Here is a 7,233-nt window from a genome sequence, read left to right as displayed (position 1 = left end):
TATTTCACTACATTCTTTACAGGGATACTTCCTATCGAGGTATCTTCACAATCATGCACAGGCAATAACTCACATTTAGATATATTCAGCTTTAAACCCGAGGCCGCAGAAAACTGTTCAACTAACTCAATAGCTTTAGGTATCTGATCTTTATCTTTAAGGAAAAGTGTTGTGTCATCCGCCAGTAGCGAAATTTTTATTTCCCTATCAAAAATGGAGATACCTTTCAAATCAGGATTGCATAAAATGTTCCTGGACAACAACTCAACAACTAAAATAAAAAGAAAGGGCGAAATAGGGCAACCTTGTCTGACACCCCGCAAATCCGCGCCTGTTACAGAGTACAGACGATTGGTGTATGACGTCACAGTACTGATTCGAAAGCATACAGCACACAGGGATTGACTTGAAACAGCTCTCTACAGAGTACAGACGATTGGTGTATGATGTCACAGTACTGATTCGAAAGCATACAGCATGCAGTGATTGACAAGAAGCAGCTCAGTACAGAGTACAGACGATTATGACATCACAGTACTGATTCGAAAGCATACATCATACAGTGATTGACATGAAGCAGCTCAGTACAGAGTACAGACGATTGGTGTATGACATCAGTACTGATTTGAAAGCATTTTTTTTATTTATTTATTTTTTACTCTGAAACAATATTCTCATGAGTGATCAATCAGCTTTGATATTTAAATCACCATATTGTAATTTCTGCACCGTTAAAGGGCATCCATCCCCCAATATTATTAAATGTATGCTTCATCTTTCATTTTAAATTCCTAAATTCGATCAATAAATTCAATTATTTCGAATAATAAGACAATATATGGCTGTTAACCTAAAACACCTGCAGACAGAAACAATCTCGTTTAAATAGCAGATCACACGTCGAGGACACACGTTTTGCTGCAAACCCGGGAGTTTCTCATGCGCATTTTCCGTGACCACAAAGCACACGTTAAGAATGCGAGCTTTTAGATTTTATTTATTTGCACATATAACATTTAAAATACAACTTTACAAGTCCATTAACGGAAAAAAAAAAAAAAACTGTGCGGCAGAAAGTGAGAAGACATGAGGTGTTATAAAACCACTTCCCCAAAATCTCATTAAAATGGACATAAAATTACATGATCAAGCAAGACAATATAATCAATACATCAATCATGTTAATACAATAAATTAACAAAATAAACTTAATTATATGTTAACATTTTTTTCAGCTCTCTTTTAAAAGTGTTTATAGTGATTGTAGTCTTTAAAACAGGGTCCAAATGATTCCAGAGGGAATTCCCTCTGTATTTCAGTGTAGATTGATTAGCTGTAGTTCTACAAAAGGCAAGATACAAATCTTTACAACGCCTAGTGGAATAGGCATGAACATCCGAAGAATACATGAAAAAATGATTGAAAGCTCTGGGCATAATATTTGTCATATTCACACATACTTATACATAAAAATATTTATGCAATATATGTTAACATTAAATATGGTCAAGATGTTATATTTTATAAATGTCGTCAAGATATTATATTTTATGGCAAATCGCGCGTCCCTTGACTGTCGAAACGCACGCGTTTGACAAAGTCAATCAGACGCCAGACCGCGCGACAACGTTGCTTCCATTATGAACATACATTTGAAATTACAAAATTGAGTGCGCAATCTGTGAACGGGCCCTATTCTTTGTCTTACCAATGTGAACAATGAGCCTCGTCTACTCTCGTTGCAAGGGTGTCGAAGTCTGGACAAAATATGTACAGTGACATGACATCACTGCCAGATTCAAACTGTGCGCTCGCTGGCGCTGAGCCAGAGATGGACGCGCTCAGCGCTTGTCATATCATATAAAGTGTTGGGGGGCCGTAAGGCCAAACTTAATTCATTATTATTATGAAAATTAAAAATTTAAATTGTTTTTAATAATCTGTTTGGGTGGGCCACCTGTCAATCTGGCCGCCCATAAATCCGCGCCTGTTACAGAGTACAGACGATTGGTGTATGACGTCATAGTACTGATTCGAAAGCATACAGCATGCAGTGATTGATATGAAGCAGCTCAGTACAGAGTACAGACGATTGTATGACATCACAGTACTGATTCGAAAGCATACATCATACAGTGATTGACATGAAGCAGCTCAGTACAGAGTACAGACGATTGGTGTATGACATCACAGTACTGATTCGAAAGCATACAGCATACAGTGATTGACATGAAGCAGCTCAATACAGAGTACAGACGTTTGGTGTACGAGGCCTAAAAAAAAAAAATTTGGTTCCGGTTGGTTGTCAGTTGAGGTCATGGGTCGGTAGGTAATTTTTTTTTTTTTTTTCAGTGGCAGCAAGGGATGGGTAGGAAATTATTCAGGGCTCGACATTAAAGGGATAGTCAAACCTAAAAATATCAAAATTGAAACTACTGTGGAAACAAAGACACCTACATCTTGGATGCCCTTGAGTTAAGCTAAAACATATCAAAAATTAATTTCAAAGTAAACTATCCCCTTATTAAGCCTTTTCACGTGCTTGTCCTCCGGACAAGTAAGTAAATCTGTCAATCACTTGTCCGAGTAAAAAAGTTGCTTGTCCGGATTTTTAAAATGTATTTATTTTTTATTCTGAAGCAATATTCTCATCAGTGTTCAATCAGCTTTGATATTTAAAAAGGCAAATTGTAATATATGCACCTTTAAGGGCATCCCCATCCACCAATATTATTAAATGCCCTATAGTGTCTTATTATTCTAAATAATTGAATTTATTGATCAAATTTAGGAATTTAAAATGAAAGATGAAGCATACTGTTACCCTAGGTAGGGCTGATGAAATTATATCATTTACACTGAAAAATTACAATTTCATAAAATAATGTTATGAAATTGATTTAAATGTGCAAATAAGAAATATTGAAAAGAATTATACTAGGCTACTTATAAACATAACACTAAACTGCCAATAGGTGGCGGCAGGCGGCCGTATAAATGAGTGAGTTATTGATTCATTAATTCAAACGATTCGTTCAAACGGTTGATTCATTCAAGAATGAGACAGTTGATGTTTATGAATGGGTCATTGAATCCTTGACTCAACCGATTCGTTCAAAATGCTGAATCATTCAGTAATGAAAACAGGATGAGTTCCTGTGAGATGCTTCGTGGTTCTGCTGTGACTTTTCTTTGGAACTATTTTCGCTGCTGAAATGGAACAAAAACACCCAATATTGCTTATAAACAGTAAGTGACTTAATCTTAACTGTTTATTGAACTGTTGTAGGAAATCAATGTCACTTTTTCAATCGTGATGGTATTCAGGAAAAATAATTAGAGGCTGCTTAGTGCTTAACATATGTTAAAATATAAAAACTCCACATTTAGATTTTTTATAGGCAGAGTATGTTGTTAACTGTGTGTGTGTGTGCTCCGCTCATGTGTGTAGATTTCTCTGCGCGAGCGTCAACAGCGCAACCTTACCATCAGTAATACAGTAGGCCTGCTACATTTATTATCCACGATCGCAACTTGCAATAAATGTAATAAAATCAGAATCATTCTCTCGGTTTAGTGATTCCCTAGCTATTTTTTTTGTTTGTTATTGATGTTCAGGCTACTTGTCCGTTGAGGCGAGTAAAATTCTCTTTTACTTGTACTTCAAAAATCCATTTGTCCCGGAAAAGCGGTCAAGTTAGACGGGCTCTAGAGATACGAACCGCGGCAGGTTAGAGTGTTTTGGATTGCATAAAATAATGAAAGAAACGAACAAATACATGGCGAAAGAAGTGCTAGACAGCAGAAGATGTGATTGGGATCATGATTGGATCATGATAGGATGATTTTTTATAAAACTATAGGCGGATGGAGGTATTAGTATGTGGTGTGTGCATGCCTATGAATGCATGTATTTGTATGTGTGCGAATATGAATAAAAATATCCTAAATTACAAAAAAAGACTTGTATAATATGTATTATAGTTCAGTTTGACGAACGATATCTGCCTCGTTTGTTAATAGATTGCTGGAGGACAAGATGCATCTTACATCGCGTGCTATAAAAAGACGGAGCTGTACAAAAACGTAAATTAATAGTTCGCCTCAGAGTTTTTTATTTGTGTATTTATTTAATTTTTATTATTTCTTCCCCAAGCTCATAAAATAATTTGGGGTCGCACATAAATTGACAGGGTCGGTCGGAAACCGGAAACAAACACATTTTTTTTTAGTTTATTTTTTATTTTTTATTTTTTTATTTTTTTAACGCCTGACATCAGTACTGATTTGAAAGAAGAAGAAAAAAGAAAAAAAATCAGTACTGATTTGAAAGCATTTTTTATATTTTATTTTTTTTTTATTCTGAAACAATATTCTCATGAGTGATCAATCAGCTTTGATATTTAAATCACCATATTGTAATTTCTGCACCGTTAAAGGGCATCCATCCCCCAATATTATTAAATGTATGCTCATCTTTCATTTTAAATTCCTAAACTCGATCAATAAATTCAATTAATTCGAATAATAAGACACTGGCTGTTAATATAGCATAAAACACCTGCAGACAGAAACAATCTCGTTTAAATATCAGATCACACGTCGAGGACACACGTTTTGCTGCAAAACCGGGAGTTTCTCATGCGCATTTTCCGTGACCACAAAGCGCACGTTAAGAACGCGAGCTTTTAGATTTTATTTATTTGCACATATAACATTTGAAATACAACTTTACAAGTCCATTAACGGAAAAAAAAAAAAAAACTGTGCGGGAGAAAGTGAGAAGACCATGAGGTCTTATCCCCAAAATCTCATTAAAATGGACATAAAATTACATGATCAAGCAAGACAATATAATCAATACATCAATCATGTTAATACAGCAAATTAACAAAATAAACTTAATTATATGTTAACATTTTTTCAGCTCTCTTTTAAAAGTGTTTATAGTGATTTTAGTCTTTAAAACAGGGTCCAAATGATTCCAGAGGGAATTCCCTCTGTATTTCAGTGTAGATTGATTAGCTGTAGTTCTACAAAAGGCAAGATACAAATCTTTACAACGCCTGGAATAGGCATGAACATCCGAAGAATACATGAAAAAATGATTGAAAGCTCTGGGCATAATATTTGTCATATTCACACATACAAATATTTATGCAATATATGTTAACATTAAATATGGTCAAGATGTTATATTTTATGGCAAATCGCGCGTCCCTTGGCTGTCGAAACGCACGCGTTTGACGAGTCAATCAGACGCCTGACCGCGCGACAACGTTGCTTCCATTATGAGAACGTACATTTGAAATGACAAACTTGAGTGCGCAAAAGAAGCGATCTGTGAACGGGCCCTATTCTTTGTCTTACCAAGTAATGGTGTTCATGCGAACAATGAGCCTCGTCTACTCTCCTTGCAAGGGTGTCGAAGTCTGGACAAAATATGTACAGTGACATGACATCACTGCCAGATTCAAACTGTGCGCTCGCTGGCGCTGAGCCAGAGATGGATGCGCTCAGCGCTTGTCATATCATATAAAGTGTTGGGCGGGCCGTATGGCCAAACTTAATTCATTATTATTATGAAAATTAAACATTTAAATTGTTTTTATTAATCTGTTTGGGTGGGACACCTGTCACTCTGGCCGCCCATAAATCCGCGCCTGTTACAGAGTACAGACGATTGGTGTATGACGTCACAGTACTGATTCGAAAGCATACAGCACACAGGGATTGACTTGAAACAGCTCTCTACAGAGTACAGACGATTGGTGTATGATGTCACAGTACTGATTCGAAAGCATACAGCATGCAGTGATTGACAAGAAGCAGCTCAGTACAGAGTACAGACGATTATGACATCACAGTACTGATTCGAAAGCATACATCATACAGTGATTGACATGAAGCAGCTCAGTACAGAGTACAGACGATTGGTGTATGACATCAGTACTGATTTGAAAGCATTTTTTTTATTTATTTATTTTTTACTCTGAAACAATATTCTCATGAGTGATCAATCAGCTTTGATATTTAAATCACCATATTGTAATTTCTGCACCGTTAAAGGGCATCCATCCCCCAATATAATTAAATGTATGCTTCATCTTTCATTTTAAATTCCTAAATTCGATCAATAAATTCAATTATTTCGAATAATAAGACAATATATGGCTGTTAACCTAAAACACCTGCAGACAGAAACAATCTCGTTTAAATAGCAGATCACACGTCGAGGACACACGTTTTGCTGCAAACCCGGGAGTTTCTCATGCGCATTTTCCGTGACCACAAAGCACACGTTAAGAATGCGAGCTTTTAGATTTTATTTATTTGCACATATAACATTTAAAATACAACTTTACAAGTCCATTAACGGAAAAAAAAAAAAAAACTGTGCGGCAGAAAGTGAGAAGACATGAGGTGTTATAAAACCACTTCCCCAAAATCTCATTAAAATGGACATAAAATTACATGATCAAGCAAGACAATATAATCAATACATCAATCATGTTAATACAATAAATTAACAAAATAAACTTAATTATATGTTAACATTTTTTTCAGCTCTCTTTTAAAAGTGTTTATAGTGATTGTAGTCTTTAAAACAGGGTCCAAATGATTCCAGAGGGAATTCCCTCTGTATTTCAGTGTAGATTGATTAGCTGTAGTTCTACAAAAGGCAAGATACAAATCTTTACAACGCCTAGTGGAATAGGCATGAACATCCGAAGAATACATGAAAAAATGATTGAAAGCTCTGGGCATAATATTTGTCATATTCACACATACTTATACATAAAAATATTTATGCAATATATGTTAACATTAAATATGGTCAAGATGTTATATTTTATAAATGTCGTCAAGATATTATATTTTATGGCAAATCGCGCGTCCCTTGACTGTCGAAACGCACGCGTTTGACAAGTCAATCAGACGCCAGACCGCGCGACAACGTTGCTTCCATTATGAACGTACATTTGAAATTACAAAATTGAGTGCGCAATCTGTGAACGGGCCCTATTCTTTGTCTTACCAATGTGAACAATGAGCCTCGTCTACTCTCCTTGCAAGGGTGTCGAAGTCTGGACAAAATATGTACAGTGACATGACATCACTGCCAGATTCAAACTGTGCGCTCGCTGGCGCTGAGCCAGAGATGGACGCGCTCAGCGCTTGTCATATCATATAAAGTGTTGGGGGGGCCGTAAGGCCAAACTTAATTCATTA

Source organism: Pimephales promelas, chromosome 1, assembly GCF_988280905.1.
Source record: "Pimephales promelas chromosome 1, fPimPro1.hap1.1, whole genome shotgun sequence".
Lineage (NCBI taxonomy): Eukaryota > Metazoa > Chordata > Actinopteri > Cypriniformes > Leuciscidae > Pimephales > Pimephales promelas.
Note: the sequence above shows the minus strand (reverse complement) of the source record.